A 24,528-nucleotide genomic window follows, 5' to 3' on the forward strand; every position below is an offset into this window, starting at 1 on the left:
GGCGTAAAACTCTGACCGCAAGTTCGGCCCCAACCGGAGTATTGTCACCTATTCTGGACACCATCACTTAGGTAGGATGCGAAGGCTTTGGAGGCGGTGCGGAAGAGATTTGCCAGAATGGTTCCGGTGAAGAGGGATCAAGAATCTATCTAGCTCCGCCTTAAAAGCATTCAAATACTCTGCTTCCACTGCCTTTTGAGGAAGAGAGTTCCAAAGACTCACGAATCTCTGGGAGAAAACCGAAGAAGGGCAGGGGAGTTATCCCCGGTGTCCTGGCTCATATTTATCCCACAACAAACATCACCTAAATGACTTATCCGATACAAATCACACTGTTGTCTGTGGGATCTCACTGTGCGCAGAGCGGCCGCTGCTTTTCCCACATGACAGGAGTGACTACACTTCATAGAATGCTCATTGGCTGTAAAGCACTTTGGGATGTCCTGGGGTGCCTTTGGAAGGCGCTATGTAAATGCAAGTCTCCCTTTAAAACTGTGAAGACAGAGTAAGCAAGGTGAAACCCATCCCAAGGGCAATAACCAGAGGGCACAGATTTAGAAGAGTGATTAACAGAAGAACCAGAGGCACCATGTGAAAAACCTTCTATTACTCAACGAGTGGTTAGGATTTGGAATGCAACCCTGACAGGTTGGCGAATATAGATTTAATAATAGCTTTCAGAAAGCAATTGGATAAATAATTGAAGGAGAAAAAAAACTTGCAGGGATTTGAGGGAAGAATCGGCGAGTGGGACTAACTGGAATGTTCTTCGGAAGGGCCAGCACAGACCCGATGGGCTGAATGTCTTCCTCCTATATGGTACTGTTCAATGATTCCATTATTTTTCTGATTTCTCCAGTGTTACCGTTGATGAGTTTGTTTCCAAGTGTTTCCCTTGGTGAAAGTGTATGTGTTGTAGGCCCTACTTCTTGCTCTTGTGTCCCTTTCAAGTGTTTCCCAATGGGAGGAGAAAGGCAGAGCAGAAAATGCAGTGGCACAATGGCACACGGAGCGATGACAGCTTTCATCGTCTATGTCTGTCCTTGTTGACAGGAGGTTCCAAAGATACAGGAAATGGTGCACGTTTTCCAGGGTGTCGCCCTTGATCTTAAATCGAAGCAGGGAAGGCGCTTTGCTGTGGGAGCTGGTTTTCCAGGTCCTCGTTGAAAGGCCCGCTTTCTCAGAGAGGGAATTCACCTGGAGCTCAGTTTCTGAATGAGCATGCGCACAAACATCACCTGCGTACTGGAGCTCAGTGACTGAGCTTGGAGTAGTTTTGGTTTTGGATTGAAGGCTGCGGGAGGTAGGTTGAGCCGTTTCCTGACCTGTTCTGTAAATTGTCTCCACAGCTGTGGGTAAATTCCTGCTGGCGGGGTACAGTATTGCAGTGAGGAAAATGAAGAAGAGAATTGGGACTCGACACAGCACTTGTTTGACCCCAGTCTTCATTGAGACAGGGTTTGCGGTGGTTCCATTGGTGAGGACCACGGCTTGCACATCACCACGGAGTCAGTGGAGGAAGGTGACAGATTTCTGAGGGAAATTTGAGCAAGTTTGAGGAGGATACTCCATAAGCCTTCACAGCTGACAGAGCCAGAGGCGTTAGTGAGGTCGAGAAAGGCCTGAGGGCCCTTAGCTTCTTCCTTGAACAGAGGCCCGAACAATCCCCATCCACCACTACTCTCCTCCGTCTGGCTGAACTTGTTCTCACACTGAACAATTTCTCCTTTAACTCCTCTCACTTCCTCCAAATAAAAGGTGTGGCTATGGGTACCCGCATGGGCCCCAGCTATGCCTGTCTCTTTATGGGGTATGTGGAACATTCCTTGTTCCAGTCCTACTCCAGCCCCCTCCCACAACTCTTTCTCCGGTACATCGATGATTACTTCGGTGCTGCTTCATGCTCTCGTCGGGACCTGGAAAAATTTATTAATTTTGCTTCCAATCTCCACCCCTCCATCATTTTCACATGGTCCATCTCTGACACTTCTCTTCCCTTCCTTGACCTCTCTGTCTCAATTTCTGATGAATGACTGTCCACCAATATCCATTACAAGCCTACCGACTCCCACAGCTACCTCGACTACAGCTCCTCACACCCCGCTTCCTGTAAGGACTCCATCCCATTCTCTCAGTTCCTTCGCCTCCGTCGCATCTGTTCTGATGACGCTACCTTCAAAAACAGCTCCTCTGACATGTCCTCCTTCTTCCTTAACCGAGGTTTTCCACCTACGGTCGTTGACAGGGCCCTCAACCGTGTCCGGCCCATATCCCGCGCATCCGCCCTCACGCCTTCTCCTCCCTCCCAGAAACATGATAGGGTCCCCCTTGTCCTCACTTATCACCCCACCAGCCTCCGCATTCAAAGGATCATCCTCCGCCATTTCCGCCAACTCCAGCATGATACCAAACACATCTTCCCTTCACCCCCCCTGGCGGCATTCCGTAGGGATCGTTCCCTCTGGGATACCCTGGTCCACTCCTCCATCACCCCCTACTCCTCAACACCCACCTATGGCACCTCCCCATGCCCACACAGAAGATGCAACACCTGCCCCTTCACTTCCTCTCTCCTCACCATCCAAGGGTCCAAACACTCCTTTCAAGTGAAGCAGCATTTCACTTGCATTTCCCCTAACTTAGTCTACTGCATTCGTTGCTCCCAATGCGGTCTCCTCTACATTGGAGAGACCAAAGGCAAACTGGGCGACCGCTTTGCAGAACACCTGCGGTCTGTCCGCAAGAAAGACCCAAACCTCCCTGTCGCTTGCCATTTTGACACTCCACCCTGTTCTCTTGCCCACATGTCTGTCCTTGGCTTGCTGCATTGTTCCAGTGAAGCCCAACGCAAACTGGAGGAACAGCACCTCATCTTCCGACTAGGCACTTTACAGCCTTCTGGGCTGAATATTGAATTCAACAACTTTAGATCTTAAACTCCCCCTCCCCCCATCCCCACCCCGTTTCTTCCCCCTCCCCCCTTTTTTCCCCAATAATTTATATAGATTCTTCTTTTCCCACCTATTTCCATTATTTTTAAATCTAAAACTAAAACTTTGTTAGTCTTTCCACCCCACCCCCACTAGAGCTGTACCTTGAGTATCCTGCCTTCCATTCTTAATTAGCACTTTTCTTAGATAATATTACCACCTTCAACACCTCTTTGATCCTTTTGTCTGTGACATCTTTTGATTATCTGCTCCTATCACTGCTTGCTTATCCCCACAACCACCCCACCCTCAACTTCTCTCTCCCCCCCCGCCCCCCACCTTAGACCAGCTTATATTTCACCTCTCTCCTAACTATACTTCAGTTCTGCCGAAGGGTCATGAGGACTCAAAACGTCAATTGTTTTCTTCTCCACCGATGCTGCCAGACCTGCTGAGTTTTTCCAGGTAATTCTGTTTTTGTTTATGCTCAACACAAGGCTCCCTCCAGCTTACCTTGATCTCTCTTTATCAGAATAATCTCCCATTCCTTTTCCTCTGTTTACCTAGTTTCCCTGTAAATGGATTAGTGTTATTCACTTCAACCACTCCATTGTGTACTAAATTCTAAACCACACTCAGGGTAAGGAGATAAAAACAAAAAAACTGCGGATGCTGGAAATCCAAAACAAAAAATAAAAATGACCTGGAAAAACTCAGCAGGTCTGGCAGCATCGGCGAAGAAGAGCACAGTTAACGTTTGAAGTCCTCATGACCCTTCAATAGAACTAAGTAAAAATAGGAGAGGGGTGAAATATAAGCTGGTTCGGGGTGGGGGGTGGGGGGGGAGGGGGGGCAGAAGGGAGAAGGGGGGGTGGTTGTTGGGACAATCAAGCAGTGATAGGTGGAGATAACCAAAAGATGTCACAGACAAAAGAACAAAGAGGTGTTGAAGGTGGTGATATTATCTAAAAGAATGTGCTAATTAAGAGTGGATAGCAGGACAAGCAAGGTACAGATAGCTCTAGTGGGGGTGGGGTGAAATAAGACTAAAAGGGCATAAAAGGTATTTCACCCCCATCCCCACTAGAGCTATCTGTACCTTGCTTGTCCTGCTATCCACTCTTAATTAGCACATTCTTTTAGATAATATCACCACCTTCAACACCTCTTTGTTCTTTTGTCTGTGACATCTTTTGGTTATCTCCACCTATCACTGCTTGATTGTCCCAATAACCACCCCCCCCTTCTTTCCCCCACCCCTGCCCGCACCCCCCAAACCAGCTTATATTTCACCCCTCTCCTATTTTTACTTAGTTCTGTTGAAGGGTCATGAGGACTCGAAACATCAACTGTACTCTTCTCCGCCGATGCTGCCAGACCTGCTGAGTTTTTTTCAGGGTAAGAAGGTTCCTTCTGAATTCCTTACTGGATTCATTAGGAGGCTTAGTGAGAGTAAAGGAAAGGCAATTTTGTGACACAATGAAGGTGTGAATACTGGGGTAGTGATTGGGATGGGGTAGGTGTGAATACATGGGGCGTGGTTGGCAAACAAGGCAGATAGAAATGGAAGCACACAGTGGAGTCTGTCCAATGGTCCATGAGCAAGCTGACATCATGCACATCTCACTTACATGGTGTCCTGACAGAGGGTCTCCCCCTCAAGACCAACCTATCCCCTCCCCCAAGAAATGCTAGAACACCCATCCCACGTTGCCAGCACCATTCCACCAAAGGGAAAGTAGGAGGTGTACTTAAGTTAATAAATTTATTATTACAATAGCAACAGCTTGTATTTATATCGTGCTCTTAACGTAGTGATCCATCCTGCAACACAGGAGGCCATAAGGCCCATTGTGCCTGTGCTGGCTCTTTGAAAGATCTGTTCAGTTATTCACACTCTGCAGCTCTCTCCCTAAGACACTGCAAGTTTCTTTTCTTTGAGTACATGTCCGTTTGCCTTGTGAGAGTTCCCATGAATCTGATCCTCCCATCATTTCATGTAGTGCGTTATAGATCTTAATTTTTTTCATTCTTTCATGGAATGTGGGTGTCACTGGCTAGGCCAGCATTTATTGCCCATCCCTAATTTCTCATGAGAAGGTGGTGTTGAGCTGCCTTCTTGAACCGCTGCAGTCTCTGTGGTGTAGGTACACCCACAGTGCTGTTAGGGAGGGAGTTCCAGGATTTTGACCCAGCGACAGTGAAGGTGCGGCGATATATTTCCAAGTCAGGATGGTGTGTGGCTTGGAGGGGAACTTCCAGGCGGTGGTGTTCCCATGTGTCTGCTGCCCTTGTCCTTCTAGATGGTAGAGATCAGAGATTTGGAAGGTGCTCTCTAAGGAGACTTGGTGAATTCCTGCTCTGCATCTTGTAGATGGTATTGAAACATATAAGATTCTGAGGGGTCTCGATAGGATGGATGCTGAGAGGATGTTTCCCCTCATGGGCGAATCGACAACTAGGGGGCACAGTTTAAAGACAAGAGGTCTCCCATTTAAGACAAAGAGGAGGAGGAATTTCCACAGAGAGCATTGGAGGCTGGGTCATTGAATATATTCAAGGCTGAGTGAGAGAGATTTTTGATTGACAAGTGTTATGGGGTCAGGCAGGAAATTGAAGTTAAGGCCACATCAGATCAGCTGTGATCTTACGGAGCTGCAGAACAGGCTCCGTGGGCTGAAAGGCCAATTCCTGTACCTATTTCTTATGATCTTATGTTCTTAGATGGCCCACTAACTCCTTATGCAGCGAAGAGCAGATACCCCTCTAACCACAGATACCATGTGTGCTACGTAACACGTCCGTTGCCATTTGAGTAGTGCCTCACCAAGGCCAGACATCCATGTGGGACTGGACTCTGTCCTGGAATCCATTATAGTGAGTCAGAGAACAAAGGCAGGAGGTAATATTGCACAGTCAATGTCCTTATTTAGCATTTTCTGACCAAATATGTGCCAACGCAAAGCAGGCAAATATGTGCAGGACACGTCTCAAACTGCAAAAGAATTGTTGGAATTGCTCTGCTTTTAGCTAGCTGTAGCAGTATGACTGATTAAAATGTGCTGCAATAACCATTGACTGACCTTGCACCAACCATAGAATCCATCAGTGAAATCTCAACACACTAACATTCACGTACACTGTTAATTGAACAGACATTAGTACTCTCAATACTATGCACACAGTATGCGGGTGGGTGGGAGCCTAACCATTAGGAATCTGGTATCTTATTACTGTTGACCAATATAGCATTCCTTTCTTCAGCCTGGGAAAACCATATTTTATGGTATTCACAATTGAGTTCATATGAATGAGTGCAGCTCCCACAACACTCAAGCTTGATACCATCCAGGGCAAAGCAGCCAGTTGATTGGCACGCTATCCACTATCTTATACACCTGCAACCTCCAGCACAGTGGCAGCAGTGTGTGCCATTTACAAGATGCTCTGCAGCAATTTGCCAAGGCTCCTTAGACAGCACCATCCAAACCTTCAACCTCCACCAACTCGAATGACAAGGGCAGCAGATAGATGGGAACACCACCACTTGCAAGTTCCCCTCCAAGCCACTCACCATCCTGACTTGGAAATATATCACCGTTCCTTCACTGTCGCTGGGTCAAAATCCTGGAACTCCCTTCCTAACAGCACTGTGGGTGTACCTACACCACAGGAACTGCAGCGGTTCAAGAAGGCAGCTCACCACCGCCTTCTCAAGGGCAATTAGGGATGGGCAATAAATGCATCAAGCAGGTGGCTCATCACCACGAGTTTCTCAAGAGCCAAGTAAGCTGAGCAATAAGTACTGGCCTTGCCAGTGATGCCTTGTTTCGAGGATGAATTGATAAAATAAACATGATTAGGCACTGGGGGGCGGGATTTTCCACACCCACCCACCACCACGATCTTCCGGTCCCGCCGCAAGTCAATCAAGTCAATGGACTCCTGGCTGGGGCACCGCCTCTCCCTGGGGTGGGTGGGTGGGGGGTGGGGGGTGGCAGGTCCCGGGTCCCACCCTCGACAGGGCTGGAAAATCCCGGCCTAGGGTTTTTAAACTGGAAGTCACTGGTTTGAATCACATCATTACTAAGATACTCGCGTACAGATAATCCTTGCAGGAACATAGGAATGGGAGGAGGCCATTCAGCCCCTCTGAGCCTGTTCCGTGCCATACAATGAGACCGTAGATGATCTGCAGCCTAAATCCATACACCCGTCTTTGCTTCACATTCCAACACCTTTGATTCACAAAGATCCATCAGCCCCAGATTTAAAATTAACCACTGACCCAGCATCAATTGTTGTTTGCGGAAGAGAATTCCAAACTCCTACCGCCCTGTGTGGGTAGAAAGGTATATTACTTCTGAAAGGTCTGGCTTTAATCTCTAGGCTCTGCTGCCTAGTCCTAGACACCCCAACCAGCGGAAATAGTTTCTCTCTATTCATCTTATCTGATCCCCTTAATATCTGGATTTCAATCATATCACCCCTTAACATTTCTAAATACCTCTCGTCATTACTTAACCCTTGGAGGTTAGGTACCATCCTGGTAAATCTGCTCCACAATCCATCCAAGGACAATTTATCCTTCCTAACAAGGTGTGGTGCCCAGAGTTGCTCACAGTTCCCAAGTGTGGTCTAACCAGGGATTTGTACAGATTGAGCATGACTTCTGCCCCCTTGTATTCTAGTGCTCTAGATATAAAGGCCAACATAGCCTTTTTCAATTCTTGTGAAGAAGGGGTTCTCCTTAATTGAACTCTGGATTGTCCGACTACTATTTGGGCATCAGTATTGCTGGGAACTCAGCCTCTGTGAAAAGACAAGGGGCATTGACCACTGAGATTGCACAGCCCAGGTCACAGGTCAGCATCAAAGAGATGGGCACTCTCCCGCTGATTCAGGTTTGCTTTCGCGCAGCTGTCATGGGCTAGAGTATCGGTGTTGAATAGGCAAATCTAAAGTTGTATCATTCAAAGTTGGGGAAAGGAAATGGTCTGTACAACAACACCAGGTGAGCCAGCATTTCCCTTCTCTTGTCCAGTGAAACAAACACACTAGGAAAAGTGGTACAGAGTCATAAATTCTGAAAAATCCCACCTCCAATTTGATTTGTGGAATTAACTGATCCCTTAGGGGCACCACAGTTGTCTTATAGTCCCTGGTATAACAAATAGGAAACTACGACGAGGGTTAATTATTGCTCTTGACCTTAGTCAGCCCCTATTAAAAAAGGCATCTGGGTTGGGACAGTATGTGATGCCTGTCTCAGTCAATTTGCCTTCCAAATGCTTACCGCTGACTCTGACACGTAACAAATAGCTCCTTGATGAAGAGGCTGGATGGCTGCCAGCGCTGATGGGCCTGTCCCAACAAGATTCACTGGCATCATTGCAGGGATCAGAAAGTCATAGAGACCAACAAAAATATTGCATTCATATGCATGCAGTGTAACAAAATTCCTCAAGGTGCTTCAGGTCTAGGAAGCCAGACAGGAGTACGACTTCTCCAGTCCCACATAACTGAAGAATCCTATCACCAGTGGTATTCTACTAAATTACCATGGCTACCTTCTCTACCTTGACGTCCTTTCCATTCCTCCGGTCAAGAAGCTCTGAGGGATTTCTTACCATCTGTTTCTGCAGGTATGTCTCTTCTTGATGTAGAAATCCATAGATGCTACCAGGCTCCGATAAAGCCGAGATGAGATGAGGAGAAATTTCTTCACCCAGAGAGTGGTGAGCCTGTGGAATTCACTACCGCAGAAAGTAGTTGAGGCCAAAACATTGTATGTTTTCAGGAGGGAGTTGGATATAGCTCTTGGGGCGAAAGGGATCAAAGGGTATGGGGAGAAAGCTGGAGCAGGCTATTGAGTTGGATGATCAGCCATGATCATGTTGAATGGCGGAGCAGGTTCGAAGGGCCGAATGGCCTACTCCTGCTCCTAGTTTCTATGTTTCGATGCTTCACCTCAAAAGGCCATTGTTCACATTTGAGCATGGGAAGTATCAAAAGGTCATTTTTTTTATCATGGATGTCCAATTCCTCCTACATATCCATTCCCCGACAGGACAGCCTGAGAGGCCTTCACTTCTTCCTTAAACAGGGGCCTATGCATTTTCCATCTACCACCACCCACCTCTGCCTGCATGAACTTGTTCTCAAACTGTAAAACTTCTCCTTTGATTCCATGCACTTCCAACTGCACTTCCAGGTGTCGCTGTGGGAACCTGTATGGGTCCTAGCTATGTCTGCCTCTTTGTGGTGTTTGTGGAACATTTATTTTTCTAGTCCGACACAGGCCCCCTCTCCCACCTTCTTTTTTGGTACATTGTTGCAGTACAGGTGCCATTGTTGACAGTTCTTTTTTACTCATTCACAGTATGTGGGCTTCGCTGGCTAGGCCAGCATTTATTGCCCATCCCAAGTTGCCCTTAAGAAGGTGGTGGTGAGCTGCCTTCTTGAACCGCTGCAGTCCATGTGGTGTAGGTACACCCACAGTACTGTTAGGGAGTTCCAGGATTTTGACCCAGCGACAGTGAAGGAACGGTGATATATTTCCAAGTCAGGATGGTGAGTGGCTTGGAGGTGAACTTCTAGATGTTAGTGTTCCCATCTGCTGCCCTTGTCCTTCAAGATGGTGTTGGTCATAGGTTTGGAAAGTGCTGCTAAGGAGCCTTGGTGAATTCCTGCATTCTTGTAGATGGTACAGACTGCTGCCACTATGCATCGGTGGTGCAGGGAGTGAATGTTTGTGGATGTGGTGCCAATCAAGCAGGCTGCTTGATTGTCCTGGACAGTATCAAGCTTCTTGAGTGTTGTTGGAGCTGCACTCATCCGGGCAAGTGGAGAGTATTCCATCACATTCCTGACTTGTGCCTTGTAGATGGTGGACAGGCTTTGAGGAGTCAGGAGGTGAGTTACTTGACACAGGATTTCTAGCCTTTGACCTGCTCTTGTAGCCACAGTATTTATATGGCCAGTGCAGTTCAGTTTCTGGTCAATGGTAACCCCCAGGATGTTGATAGTGGGGGATTCAGTGATGGTAATGCTATTGAACGTCAAGGGATGATCGTTAGATTCTCTCTTGTTGGAGATTGTCATTGCCTGGCACTTGTGTGGCACGAATGTTACTTGCCACTTGTCAGTCCAAGCCTGGATGTTATCCAGGCCTTTCTCCATTTGGACATGGACTGCTTCATTATCTGAGGCGTCGCGAATGGTGCTGAATATTGTGCAATCATCAGCAAACATCCCCACTTCTGACATTATGATGAAAGGAAGGTCATTGATGAAGCAGCTGAAGATGGTTGGGCCGAGGACACTACCCTGAGGAACTCCTGCAGGGATGTCCTGGAGCTGAGATGACTGTCTTCCAACAACAAAACCATCTTCCTTTGTGCTAGGTATGACTCCAACTAGCAGATAGTTTTCCCCCTTATCCCATTGACTCCAGTTTTGCTAGGGCTCCTTGATGCCACACTCTGTCAAATGCTGCCTTGATGTCAAGGGCAGTCACTCTCCCCTCACCTCGGGAATTCAGCTCTTTTGTCCATGTTTGAACCAAAGCTGTAATGAGGTCAGGAGCTGAGTGACCCTGGCGAAGCCCAAACTGGGCGTCAGTGAGCAGGTAATTGCTTAGCAAGTGCCGCTTGATAGCACTTTTGATGATCCTTTCCATTACTTTACTGATGATCGAGAGTAGACTGAGGCGGCAATTGGCCAGGATGGATCTGCCTTGCTTTTTGTGTACAGGACATACCCGGGCAATTTTCCACATAGCCGGATAGATGCCAGTGTTGTAGCTGTACTGGAACAGCTTGGCTAGGGGTGCTGCAAGTTCTGGAGCACAAGTCTTCAGTATTATCGCTGGAATATTGTCAGGGCCCATAGCCTTTGCAGTATCCAGTGCCTTCAGCCGTTTCTTGATATCACGTGGAGTGAATCGAATTGGCTGAAGACTGGCATCTGTGATAAAGCAGAAAATGCTGGAAAAACTCAGCAGGTCTCTCAGCAGCTGTGTAGAGAGAAACAGAGTTAACGTTTCGACTCCATATAATTCCTCCTCAAAGCATCTGTGATGCTGGGGACCTCCGGAGGAGGCCGAGATGGATCATCCACTCGGCACTTCTGGCTGAAGATTGTTGCAAATGCTTCAGCCTTATCTTTTGCACTGATGTGCTGGGCTCCCCCATCATTGAGGATGGGGATATTTGTGGAGCCTTCTCCTCCGGTGAGTTGTTTAATTCACCACTGGATGTGGCAGGACTACAGGGCTTAGATCTAACCCATTGGCTGTGGAATCACTTAGCTCTGTCTATCACTTGCTGCTTATGCTGTTTGACACGTAAGTAGTCCTGTGTTGTAGCTTCATCAGGTTGGCACCTCATTTTTAGGTATGCCTGGTGCTGCTCCTGGCATGCCCTCCTGTGCTCTTCATTGAACCAGGGTTGATCCCCTGGCTATGGTAGAGTGGGGGATATGCCGGGCCATGAGTTTACAGATTGTGGTTGAGGTGCAGCAGGTCTAGAGGTGCAGTAGGATGCAGTAAAAGGAAAGAGGGCTGCTAAATTTGAACGTGGGACCAGGAATCAAGGCCCCCTAAAATTTGCTCTGGATTTGAGCTGCAAAGTATTTATTGAACAGAGATTTATAGAGCACGGACAAAGGGGGATGTCTCAGGAACGCACTGGACGAGTTGTGTTTTGAGATATAAAAACATGGACGGGAGTTTAAGCAATACATGGAATGAGGTACAGACAGTAATGGCTCACGTTTTGAAGGTGGATTTAGCCAAATTCTGAAATGTATAGAACAGGTCATTCGAAATTCAGTTCTGGGTAGAATTGATGCTGAGAGGTGAAAATCTGCTTCAGCCTGCGAGTGTGGTCAAGGAGGAAGAAGGGGTCAATTGCAAGGGCGCAGAACTTGTTCCAGGGGCTTCGCTCTTCTCGCTGTTTAACAGGAGTAAATTCCAACTCATTCAAAATGGAATGCCCGTCAAGAAGCTTTGCAACCCAGAGTCAGTGAAGTGTTTGACAGTAGTGGTGGAGAGGCACGTATGGTTGTTGATATCATTATATTGTCAGGGCCCATAGCCTTTGCACTATCCAGTGCCTTCAGCCGTTTCTTGATATTATGTGGAGTGAATCAAATTAGCTGAAGACTGGCGTCTGTGATGCTGGGGACCTCCGGAGGAGGCTGAGATGAATCATCCACTTGGCACTTCTGGCTGAAGATTGTAAAAAATGCTTCAGCCTTATCTTTTGCACTGATGTGCTGGGCTCCCCTATAATTGAGGGTGGGGATATTTGTGGTGCCTCCTCCAGTGAGTTGTTTAATTGTCCACCACCATTCATGACCAGATAAGGTAAGACTGCAGAGCTTAGATCTGATCCGTTGATTGCGGCATCGTTTAACTCTGTCTATCGCTTGCTGCTTAGGCTGTTTGGCATGCAAGTAGTCCTGTGTTATAGCTTCACCAGGTTGACACTTCATTTTTAGGTATGCCCGGTGCTGCTCCTGGCATGCCCTCCTGCACTCTTCAATGAACCAAGGTTGATCCCCTGCTTGATGGTAATGGTAGAATGGGGGATATGCTGGGGCATGAGGTTACACATTGTGTTCAGGTACAATTCTGCTGCTGCTGATGGCCCACAGTGCCTTATGGACACCCAGTCTTGAGTTGCTAGATCTGTTCGAAACCTACCCCATTTAGTACAGTGATAGTGTTACACAACAGTACAAGGCACCATTTCCTGCTCTTGTCTTCAACTGGAAAATTCCTTCCAATTTCCACCATTCCCACACTTTCATATGGTCCATCTCCAACTTCTTCAGTTTCTTGGTCTCTGTCCTATCCCTTCTGATGATGCACCCTTCCATACTAGTGCTTCTAATATCTCTTTCTTTACCGTCAACCAAGGATTTCCCTCCATCATAGTTGACAGGGCCCTCAGCCATGTTTGTCCCATTTCCTGGACAATTGCTCTCACTCTTCCCTCCCTCCCAGAACAACGATAGAGTTCCCTTGCTCTCACGTTCCACCCCACCAGTCTCCACATCCAATACATCATTATCTGTTGCTAATTCTGCCACCTCCATCGTGAAACCACCACCAAACACAACTTCCCCTTCTTTGAGCATTCTGAGACACCTGCCCCACTCTTCAGTCACCCCCAACAACTCATCCCTTTCCCACGGCACCTTTCCATGTAGGTGTAGGAAACACAACACCTGCCCTTTTACTTCCTCCCTGCTCACCATCCAAGACCCTAACTCTCTTTCCAGGTGAAACAGGGATTTACTTGCACTTTTTTCAATGTATTATTCACCGCTCACCATCTGGCCTCCCCTACACCGAGGAGACCAAACAGAGACTGGGTGACCACTTTGCGCAAGTCCGCAAGCATAATCCCGTGTTTCTGGCGTCCTGTGGCTGTTATTTTAATTTACCATCTTGCTTCCAAGCTGACCTCTCTGCCCTCGGACTCCGGCACGGTTCCAATGAAGCTCAACGCAAGCTTGAACAGCGCCTCATCTTTCAGTTAGGCGCATTACAGCCTTCCAGACTCAATACTGAGTTCAACAATTTCACACCATTCCCACTGCCCCCATTTTCTTGAACAGCAACTGTTTTGCCATTCGCACCTCCTCTAGACCCATCATTTGTTTGTTTTTTACTTGGCCCATAAACATTTCCTTCTGCCTTCCACGATCATCCCTTTTGCCGTTTAATCTCTCCGGCCTTCCACCCTCTTACAGAGCTTGCCTTTTGTTCTTTATGATTCTACCCCTGACTTTCCCATCCTACATGCTTGCTTAATATCTATTACATCTCTAAGTTGGCCCCGTTCGACGAAAGGCCATTGACCTGAAACATTAACCCTGTTTCTCTCTTCACGGACGCTGCCAAATCTGATGAGCATTGCAGCAATTTCTGCTTTTGAAGTATTTTGCTTTCGTATCATTAGCGGTAGGACCATGTGACTACAAAAGTTGGGGCATCCTAACCAATCCCCCCTCCACTCCCCACCCCATCACTCAAATTGTCTGGTGGACAGTACTGGGGAGAGTGAGCATTGAACCAGGACCCATTTACTATTTTTTTATTCGTTCATGGGGCGTGGGCATCACGTCACTGGCTAGGCCAACATTTATTGCCCATCCCTAATTGCCCTTGTTCAGGGGGCATTTTAATAGTCAACCACGTTGCTGTGGGTCTGGAGTCACATGTAGGCCAGACCAGGTGACCCCTAATGCAGATTTCCTTCCTTCAAGGGCATTAGTGAACCAGATGGGTTTTTATAACAATCAGCCTGGTCATCATCAGACTTTTAATTCCAGATTTTTACTGAATTCAAATTCCACCACCTGCCATAAGAAGCAGAGAGAGAGAGAAAGAGAGAGAAAGAGAGAGAGAGAGCATTTGCATTTTCTGTAGTGCTTTACAGCTAATTAAGTACTTTTGAAGCATGCTCACTGTCGCAATGTAGGAGACAATTTGTGCACAGCAAGATTCCACACGCACACACACGTCAATATGATTAATGACCAAATCATCTGTTTCTGATATTGGTTGGGGAATAAATATTGACCAGGACATCAGGGAGAACTCGTCCACTTTCCTTCAAATAATGGCTGTGGGATCTTCTGCACTAAGTGCAGTCTCAGCCAATCCCAGCTAACATAGAGCAGTGATTGATCATGAGGTCCTATTACAGACCATTAAAGACACTGCTATCTCACCACTGATAATCTCAGTATAAATGCTGTTTGTTTTAAGCAAAAACAGGATATAGCATTTGTATATTACTCATTTAGTTTATTTAGCTAGCAGCTTTAGTTGCAGTGTTCAAATATTTTAATCTGTAATTTATTTTTCCTGACAAATAGAGGCTTTACTGTACTTGCACACGACACACTGTTCTGTTTGTCCTGCTTAATCCTTATCTTATTTAATGAATTGCTTCATCACGTCAGCGCACAGCTTTCTCTCTCTGAGATAAACTCTTTTCTCTGAAAGCACTGAGCTGCTGCTCATTCAGCAAATCCAAGCAAAGTGAGATAAAGAGAGAATTTGGAAACGGGTGACGTGTAACAACGCCCAGAGCCTCCGCATTGCTAAAACTCTCGGACAATGCTTTGCGCGAGCTGAGTCAGTGCCGAAGTGAAGGCAGAATTCCTGAGAGGAATTTTCTCCAGCGTGCCCTTTGGGGTCAGTCGGGTGAGGGCACAGCCCAGTGTACAGGATTTCCCCTGGCCGGATTGTGCCAAGGGCTGCATACTACAATTAGCCATGGCCATCGGGTCATGTAAACAGCTCACTATCCACCTGTTGGACTTATTCCAAGCTACAAAGTCCTTATTGTGAGACTGTCAGAGTGTATCTTCAGGGTTGCTGACATTGTTGGTTCAATTCACATTGTGAAGCAAAAGGGGAGGGCCGGTACAGACAGGATGGGTTGAATGGTCTCTTTCTGTGCTGATCCTACAACAGATACTCAGCACCCCCATGTTTGGAAAGGGAAAACTAGCCAAGCTTTTCACACTCAAAGGTGACCCAGTGACCGTTCTGAGTGGGTGGGAAAAAGTTGGCAATCAGACTGGGGGGGATGGGGACAATTTCCCTTCTCGTCTTCGAACAGTGCCCACGCGATCTCCAATGTCCAGCTTAGAAAGCAGACTGGGCTTTGCTTTAACGCCTCACCTGAGAGATGGCACCTCTGACAGTGCAGCACTCCCTCAATACTGCACTGGGGAGTGTCAGCCTGGGATTATGTAGTCAACACCCATTCCAGAGATTGAACTCCATATTCTAAGCCCACACTTGCAGAGCCGGTAGTGCAACACTGTTGGAGATGCCATCTTACAGATAAACTGTTAAACTGAGGCGCCACCTGCCATCAGAGGTGAATGTAAAAGGTCCGATTACACTATTCTGAAAAAGAGAAGGGCTGTCCTCCCCTTTGTCCTGTGTCCAATATTATCCTCAATTAATCAAGAAACAGATTATCCATTCATCTCCACAATGCTGTGTGTGAGAGTTTGCAGTGCACAAATTGACTGTCACATTTCCTATATTCCAACGGTAACTATACTTCAAAAATGACCCATTGGCTGTAAAGCACTTTATCACACCCAGGCATTATGAAATGTGCTATTGAAACATGCATCCATCTTTCAAAGTGCTAGAGCGGGATTTGATCCTACAGTCTTTCATCTGACGGGGAAAACATGCCTTTCACTGATCCACAGCTAACTCGTTACCCTGACAGACTTTGCACATGAATGTATAAGCGCTCGCACGGCTTAGCTCTGTGTGTCCTTTCACGTGGGTATTGGTTGGGTTTGAATACACCAAGTTCAAACCTGGGCGAAAGTGCCGCACGTAGAAATGCAGAACTAGCTGAACTTTAAGCAAATACCTGAAGCAGTTTGCTGATCAGAAGTTTCACTTTTAACTGTCCAGACCAAAAGAGCCTCTTGAGTGAGATGGACCAGCAGAGGTGGCGAGAGACCATGCTTGTCCCACAGCACGAGGCAGTGCCTCTGAGAGTGACAGACACAGCAGAGAGTTTTAAGGGGAAAGAAACATTTAACTCCGACACAAATTGCTCTCCACAGCAATTCTAAGGCTCTCATTGCCAGCTCCCTCCCCATTCGTATGTGGAAACTGTTAGCACTAGCCAGAAAGGCCCTCCCTAGTAAATGGGAGCTGTTTGGACTTGATCTGTTATTAAAGGCAGAATTCCCAATAAGCCATTTCCTGCAGAGCTCTGAAGACGAGCAGTTAGGCAGTTCCAGGAGGCAGTTGCGAGGAAAAAAAAGGGTGTTAGGAGTCAAAAATAGTAATATTCTCCTAGCAGTGCATGCTACAATTCCAGCCTCAGGCTTGTCATGGGGTGTGCACACACATGGAGAGGTCTTCGACTGGAGTTTGGCAGTGGTACAGAGATAGATTTGGCCACAAGCTTGCAACATCGTACAGTGAGAGGGAGTTACAGCAAGGTATGAGCAAATATACTTGATGCTTGGCAATGATGAGCTCCTGTCTGACCTCACCCTGCACTCTGGGGGAGATGAAGGGAGATAGGTTGTTTTTAAAAATAATATTGGAAAAGGGAAGAGCTTGAAAGTTGAGACATTTTATTGGAAAATTAGCTTTTCGCTATTTACACTGAGGACAGGCTGAGAAGCAACAACAGAGTCACACTGGAAAATTATCAAGCTGCTGAGAGTTGACAATGATTAGAAATAACACTACATCCCACAAAACAGATTTGGTAATGAGGGCAATGCTAACAGGGGGGAGGGGGGGTGCAGGCAGGGGTGATGTTGGTGTAAAGGTCAAGTCACAGGGCTAGTGATCCACTAATGTCTGGGTTCAGATCCCACCACAGTGGCTGGTGGAGTTAAATTTAGTGAACAGATCTGTCATTGAAAGCTAGTCTCAATAATGGTGACCATGACAACTATCACTGATTTTTGTATTTTTTTAAAAAAAGAACACCTGATTCACTAATGCCCTTAAGGGAAGGAAATCTGCTGTCCTGACCTGGTCTGGCCTACATGTGACTCCAGACCCACAGCAATGTGGTTGACTCTTAATTGCCCTCTGAAATGTCCTAGCAAGCCACTCAGTTATAACAAACTGCAGCACAAGCACCTTCTCTAAGGGCAATAAATGCTGGACTTGCCAGCGATGCTCACAACCCCATGTGAGCAAAATAAAAACATCATTTGCCTCAAAACATTTTTTGCTCATCAGTTGTAACTATTCCACCATTGGTGACTGTGCTTTCAGCTTTTTTTAAATTCATTTACAGGATGTGGGATTCATTGGCTAGACCAGCATTTATTGCCTATCCCTAGTTGCCCTTTAGAAGGTGGTGGTGAGCTGCCTTCTTGAACCGCTGCAGTCCATGTGGTGTGGGTACACCCACAGCGCTGTTAGGGAGGGAGTTCCAGGATTTTGACCCACTGACAGTGAAGGAACGGCGATATATTTCCAAGTTAAGATGGTGACCGACTTGGCGAGGAGCTTCCAGGTGCTGGTGTTCCCATATATCTGCTGCCCTTCTCCTTCTAAATGGTAGTGGTCATGGGTTTGGAAGGTGCTGTCTAAGGAGCCTTGGTGAATCCCTGCAGTGCATCTTGTAGATGGTACACACTGCTGCTACTGTGCGTCGGTGGTGGAGGGAGTGAATGTTCGTGGATGGGGTACCAATCAAGCGGACAGCTTTGTCCTGGACAGTGTCAAACTTCTTGAGTGTTGTGGGAGCTGCATCATCCAGGCTGCCTGGGCCCTAAAATCTGGAATTCCCTCCTTAAACCTCTCCACATCTCTATCTCTCTCTTCTCCTTTAAGACATTCTATTGACCAAACTTTTGATCACCTGTTCTAATATCTCCTAAAAATAAAGGAGAAACAATTAAGAATTCTCTCTCTCTTCCCCATCAGGTCTACAATAGCAGACTCTAGTAAGTCACTTACACAGATGGCATGATTACAAGATAAAGATCAACAAGGAAGTTCATTTGATCCTAGCAAGTCATGTCATGTGTGCACTGCCTGAAAGGTAGGTCCTTGGCTCGTTGTCTGCTGATGCTTCATCCTGAATTTCTCAGCAGTTCTTTGGCAGTGGTGGTTTGCTATTGCCTTCCACTCTCAGGGGCAGGGCGAGGAGGCAGGCCCCATGTCTACCTCAGCTGGAATTTTTTTTAAAAATTCTTTATGGCATGTGGGCATCACTGTCTAGGCCAGCATTTATTGCCCATTCCTAATTGCCCTTGTCCAGAGGACATTTAAGAGTCAACCACATTGCTGTGGGTCTGGAATCACATGTAGGCCCAGACCAAGTAAGGACATCAGATTCGCTTCTCTAAAGTACATTAGTGAACCAGATGGGTTTTTACAACAATCGACAATGGTTTCGTGGTCATCATCAGACTTTTAATTCCAGATTTTTATTGAATTCAAATTCCACCATGTGCCGTGGTGGGTTTCAAACCCAGGTCCCCAGAGCATTACCCTGGGTATCTGGATTATTATCCCAGCAACAATACCACGGCGCCATCACCTGGGAATTAAACCAACGCTGTTGGTGTTACTCTGAACCACACACTAACTAACCATCTAACTGCTCCTCACACCCCCAGCTAGCACCATCCACAATTCAACTCCAGCCCCAAATCACATCAAACTACACCTTCTTCAAAAAGGGCCAAAGGATCTTTTAAATCAGTTTGAACATCTGCTTCTGCTATGGTTGTGTCGGTATCACAGACTAACGCCCATAATCCGCCAACATTCTTTTGTGAATGTGGTTAACAATATGATAATAACCAGATAATCTGTTTTTGTGATGTTAATTGAATGATAGCTATTGGCTAGAACAGGACTCCCCTACCCTCCTTCGAATAGTGCCGTGGGACCTTTTGCATCCACCTGGGACCTTGTTTTAACATCTCATGCAAAAGACCGTACCTCCAACAGTGCAGCGCGCCCTCAGTACCGCTCTGGAGTTTTAGCCTTGGTTTGTCATGCTCAAGACCAGCAATGGGACTTGAACCCAGAACCTTGAACCCAGTCACAAAAGTCAGATTTGTTGTCTATCATATTATAGAACTTAAATTATCTGATATTTTCCACATTATATTTCAAAATCTATTTTTAATGATCACAGTGTGTTAACTGTTTATTTTACTTGGGTGATTTGCTTGTTTTACAAATATGCATGGAATCATAGAATGATGCCACACAGAATGAGGCCATTCAGCCCATTAATGCCTGTGCTGGTTCCATGAAAGAGCTATTCAATTAGTCTCACTCCCACATAGCCATGGAATTTCCTTGCCTCCAAGTATTTATCCAATATTATCATCGAATCTGCTTCCACTAGCCTTTTAGAACATGTATTCTAGATCATAACATCTCACTGCTCAAGAAACGGCTGAAGGCACTGGATACTGCAAAGGCTATGGGCCCTGACAATATTCCGGCAATAGTACTGAAGACTTGTGCTCCAGACCTAGCCGCGCCCCTAGCCAAGCTGTTCCAGTACAGCTCTAACACTGGCATCTACCCGGCTACGTGGAAAATTGCCCAGGTATGTCCTTCCTCAAAAAGCAGGACAAACCCAACCCAGCCAATTACAACCCCATCAGTCTACTCTCGATCATCAACAAAGTGATGGCAGGTTTCATCAACAGTGCGATCAAGCAACACTTACTCTGCAAAAACCTGCTCACAGATGCTCAGTTTGGGCTCCACCAGGGCCACTCAACTTCTGAGCTTGTTACAGCCATGGTCCAAACATGGACAAAAGAACTGAACTCCAGAGGTGAGGTGAGATTGAGTGCCCTTGACATTAAGGCAGCATTTGACTGAGTATGGCATCAAGGAGCCCTAGCAAAACTGAAGTTAATGGGAAACAGGGAGAAAGCTCTCCGCTGGTTGGAGTCATAACTAGGTCGTTGGAGATCAATCATCTCAATCCCTGGGACATTGCTACAGGAGTCCCTCAGGTTGGTGTCCTAGGTCCAATCATATTCAGCTGCTTCAAAAATGACCTTCCCCCCATCATAAGGTCAGATATAGGGATGTTCACTGATGATTGCACAATGTTCAGCACCTCCTTGGATACTGAACAGTGCATGTCTACATCCAGAAGACCTGGACAATATCCAGTCTTGTGCTGACAAGTGGCAAATAACATGCACAAGTGCCAGGCAATGACCATCTCCAACAAGAGAGAATCTAACCATCTCCCCTTGAAATTCAATGGCATTAACATCACTGTATTACCCACTATCAACATCCTGGGGGTTACCATTGACCAGAGAAACTGAACAGGACTAGCCATGTAAATACTATGGCTACAAGAGCAGGTCTGAGGCTGGGAATCCTGTAGTGAGTAACTTACATCCTGACTTTCCAAAGCCTGTCCACCATCCACAAGGCACAAATCAGGAGTGTGATGGAATGCTCTCCACTTGCCTCGATGAGTGCAGCTTCAACAACACTCAAGAAGCTCAACAACATCCAGGTCAAAGCAACCCACTTGATTGGCACCCCATCCACCACCTTCAACATTCATTCCTCCATCCACTGACACACAGTAGCAGCAGTGTGTACTATCTACAAGATGTACTGCAACAACTCACCAAGGCTCCTTAGGCAGCACCTTCCAAACCCATGACCTCTACCACCTGGAAGGACAAGGCCCGCAGACACATGGGTATGCCATCACTTGCAAGTTCCTTTCAAGTCACACACCATCCTGACCTGGAACTATATTGCTGTTTCTCTACTGTCGCTGGGTTAAAATCCTGGAACTCCCTCCCTAATAGTAATGTGGGTGTACCTACACCACATGGACTGCAGCGGTTCAAGAAAGTGGCTCACTACCACCTTCTCAAGGGTAATTAGAGATGGGCAACAAATGCTGGTCTTAACAGTAATGCCCACATCTGTGAATGAACATATTTTAAAAAATTATTCTTCATCTCATGTTGGGTTCTCTTGCCAATTATCCTTGATCTGGTTATTGCTCCTCCCATCACTAGAAACAGTTTCACCTTTTTCTCTCTGTCAAAACCCTTCATCATTTTGTTACATCTTTTCAGGCCTATTCCCTGCTACTCACCATCTTTCACGTGAAGACATGAAGAGAAGTTGAGGGGAAGAATTTCCTCAGGAATAATTCATTGCACAGTATTAGCACCATTGCCACATCTAGGGCATGGCTCCGCTCTGGTAATAAATGCTGGTTTCTGCTGGTTTAATGAGCTTCATCTTGGCAAAGCACAAAGCCTGTGGCTTTGACTGTGTAGAGCTTTGTTTGTACATTGGGCTTCCCCCGTTTCTTGATCAGTTACTTTTGTCATCAGCTTTTTGCCATCAAACCTAATGAAGTCACAACCTCGGGAGAATTTTGCCTTTCAAAGGTGCGCATACCCGGCCTTTTTTGATGAAAATTCACTCTCCGTAATTTGTGTGGTTTGCACGGAGATCAATAGTGTAGGATACAGGCATCTGTGACATAAGCAAATGAAGGATATTAGTTGGCTAAGGGATATTACAAGACCCCTTGGTCCCACAGTGAAAACAGGAAAGACTTGCATTTTCTTTAGCACTTTCACAACTTCGGGACATCACCAAGTGCTTATTAACCCGTTAAGTACTTTGATCTGTCATCACTGCTGCAATGTCAGAAATGTAGCATCCAATTTTTGCACAGCAAGATCCCAAAAACAGCAATGTGGCTATGACTTGATAATCTTTTTTTTTAGCAATGTAGAATGAGACATAGATATTGGCCAGCTCACTAGGGATGACTCCCTTTTCCTCTTCATATAGTGCCCATGGGATCTTTTTTATTTACTGGGAGAGGGCAAAGGAGGCTTCAGTTCAACATCTGATCTGAAAGATGGCATCTAAAACAGTGCAGCCCTCCCTCAGTCCTGCACTAGAGTATCGACCTAGATTTTTGTGCTCAAGTGTCTGTAGCAGGACTTGAACCTAGGACCTTCCCAGATGTCCTGGGTTAGCCTGTCTGCTGTGGACCAAATGCCACAATGATGATGCGCTTCAACAAGCAGAGACGGCGATGAAAAAGTGGGAAGTTTGGTGTAGGATGGGTGAGTAATAGATGTTGGAATAAGATATCAGGGAAGGTCATTGAAGTGGACAGTTTATTCCAGAGACAAGCACGGGACCAAGCACATGAATTGAAGAAGTTCCTGCAATCCATTTAATCTCTTCCCTTCATCTTGTCACCAGAGCTTTCAATAGGCAGAGCGGAACTCAACGTGACATCTTATCCAAAGAATGGCACCTCCAACGATCCAGAACTCCCACCGTCGCGGTCGGTGGAAACCCACAACCTTCCAACTCAAGAATAAAGACGTTGAATTGGGCCTACTGATCCAAGATGGGGTTAGTCATTCCAAGGCAGGCAGGATTGTTGAGCTTAATGTCATACGTTGCTGTTCCTAACAAACAAACGTTTGTGTCTCACAGCCTGTGGTAACAAGCTCTTGCAACCTGCATGACATTCGCTTTAGTGATTCAGCAGAGTGAAAAGATATAATTTCCTCATTCACAATACTCAGACATCGAAAGGGTTATCAGAGAAGCAGTCATGATTATATGGCACATTGTGCTTTCCATTTAAAGCCAATTGTTTATTTGGCAATTTTGCAATTCCTGGGGTACAAAAACAATAAATGACAAATGGGACAAGATTATTCTATCACTCCTGTGTTCACCAGCCTTTTCAAAACAAGACACAGCAAGCTCCTGGTGTCATCTGTGTCCCAGACATTGACCATGTGTTGTATAGCTTGGCTATAGCAATACAACAATGAATAATCTGCTGCTGCAGCAGAAAATACTGGCCTATCGTCAAAGCTCCTTGTCAGAACAATTGAACTCACAACTTGTATTTTTAGATAAACCTAGCAAGTGAGAAGAATATGGAATGTCCTGACACTAGCTTTCAAAAGAATAGCCCATTTGAGAATGTTTCCTATTAATTAGATCCCATCTGCGCAGAACAGAATTTCCAGACTTAACTCTAGCACCACTGTCCCTAGAGGCAATTGGGTCCAAATATCCGAGTGGTTTTCACTTGTCAACATCTCAGCTCCACATCCCACCCACTCCCACCCCTTCCCCTCTCCGCCCGGTTTACTCGCCCTTTCTCCGAAAGCTACTGACTGGAGTCAGGCTTTCACGTCGATTGTCCGATTGGTGTCTCATCCAAAAAGCTGTCCTTCGTTATCAGCTCCGACATTGGCGGTCGACATGCGATTTGACCGTGGGTCCAGGGCAATCAAGCCAGAATCGATCGTTCCTGAGCCACGTTACAGAGGGGCCCTTAGCTAACTTGCCCCTTCCTTAGGTTTGAGGCACCGAAATACAATTTTTGTGGTTCAGCCATTAGTGAACACATTCAGGCATGGGCCCTGCGAGCTTGTTGGGCTGTGTTCCTCTGTGCTGTGTACAAGGCTGTGGTCCAGTGAGCCACACGGTTGTATAAACAGTCTCCAAATCGCTCCGAAATGTTGAGAGTTCCATTACCACAAGGACTTTATGGCAAAGGGGATGGAATGTAAAAGTAGGGAAGCCTTACTACAGGGCATTGGTCAGACTGCGCCGAGAGTACTTTGTACAGTTTCCTTTTTTTCAAACTTTATTCATTCAGGGGATGTGGGCATCACCAGGGGCAGAATTTGTAGGTCAGCAAGCGGGCGCGATCGGCTGGTTTGGGATCGGCCAGGGAATGGACCGCCAACTACGATCAGCCCCCCGACCGCGCTTTCACATCGGCCGGCCAATTAGCAGCCCAGCCAGCGTGAAACGCTCAGCGCTGCCGGGGTTGGGGGGCGCGGGAGGAGGGCGGGCGCTGAATGAAAGCTCCCAGACGGCAGAGAGCTGCCTCAGGGAGCTGAAGGCCTGAAAGGTCAAAAATAAAGGTTTCAAAAGCTGAGAGAAAGTGTCCACACCCCATAATAAATCACCTGAAAACTTAGCTACTGAAAATGCCGTGCGCAGAAATTTATTTATATTTTATTTCAGCACGGAAGCCTC

General features: G+C 46.5%; 1 long non-coding RNA gene across 1 annotated transcript; it reads left to right on the plus strand.

Annotated features, from left to right (window-relative positions):
• The first annotated feature begins 737 nt into the window (after positions 1-737).
• Positions 738-23,087, plus strand: LOC144686051 (uncharacterized). The gene is made up of 3 exons (XR_013577838.1): positions 738-819; positions 18,394-18,511; positions 22,717-23,087. It is a non-coding gene; the product is annotated as an uncharacterized LOC144686051 (long non-coding RNA).
• The last annotated feature ends 1,441 nt before the right edge of the window (positions 23,088-24,528 follow it).

Source organism: Cetorhinus maximus, chromosome 10, assembly GCF_964194155.1.
Source record: "Cetorhinus maximus chromosome 10, sCetMax3.hap1.1, whole genome shotgun sequence".
NCBI classification, from domain to species: Eukaryota; Metazoa; Chordata; class Chondrichthyes; order Lamniformes; family Cetorhinidae; genus Cetorhinus; species Cetorhinus maximus.